Genomic DNA, 1,125 nt, shown 5'->3' with positions numbered 1-1,125 from the left:
TCCATGCGTAAAGTCTGAGCACACTTCTCAACTCTTGGTTTGGTAGACGGCGAGGAGCGTCTATTGGAAATGGCAAGGTCGGGGAACATGCCATACCTCATCCAAATGAGATCCCCGGGTGTTTCAATGAAAAGCAAAGGGTAATGTCAAGGACTGATGGTGAAATCATGAAAGAAGCGTTCAAACATTTAGGATCAATTATATTCCAAATTATTCAAGCTTCAAGCAATTAAAATAATAAATACAAATTTAATTTCATTTTGTTTTGGTGGGTTTTTTGTCGTTGTTTTTTGTTTTGTTTTGGGGGGTGGGTGCGCGTTATCTTTGGGCTCATTACCACAATGGCCAAATATGTTTTTTTCCTCTATTTTTAATGACAAATAATTATGTCACTTGTTGACTGGCTCTACAGACTTTGCAGGGATTAAAATGGTTTTTGACAATTTGTTAGTTTTGCTGGTTACAAAATGAAATGAGGCACCTGTTATTTATCACACATCTCTGCTGTATCTCCAGGGCCAAAGTCATATAGCTCAAAGCAAATACATTACAGTAAACCTACTCCTTTGTGCATTATGTGCATAAGTTATACCAAAAAGCTATATTTTGAATATATAAAAAAACATCAAAAATCAAATATCAAATGCCAGTCTTGGTGTTCCTCCTTAGTTACATATATGTATATATATATATATATATATATATATATATATATATATATATATATATATATATATATATATATATATATATATATATATATATATATATATATATATATATATATATATATATAAAAACTACCACACATAAGAATATTAAAATAAATGCATGGCACAAAAAGAAAAGCCAGTACAGAGCAGACAATGCAAAACAAGATGATGGCAATGATTAAATGAGCTTGTGGCTTTTACATCCAGATGTGCCTTTCTCTGCTCTTTCTGTTAAGTGTCACTTGTTTTGAAAATGATCTGCATTCCAGCATGTGACAACAGCTTGCACTTAAAATAAGTTGTTTAACCAACATTCTACGATACAGTAGCCAAAATGTTACAACCAAGTGTTTTCTTTAACGTGTTGCTCTTTAGTATTGTGACTTTTGCACATTTTAGATACAGCACTGTC

Source organism: Rhamphochromis longiceps, linkage group LG7 (genome assembly GCF_057381845.1).
Source record: "Rhamphochromis longiceps isolate RC_006_pf linkage group LG7, R_longiceps_female_GT1.1, whole genome shotgun sequence".
Lineage (NCBI taxonomy): Eukaryota > Metazoa > Chordata > Actinopteri > Cichliformes > Cichlidae > Rhamphochromis > Rhamphochromis longiceps.
Note: the sequence above shows the minus strand (reverse complement) of the source record.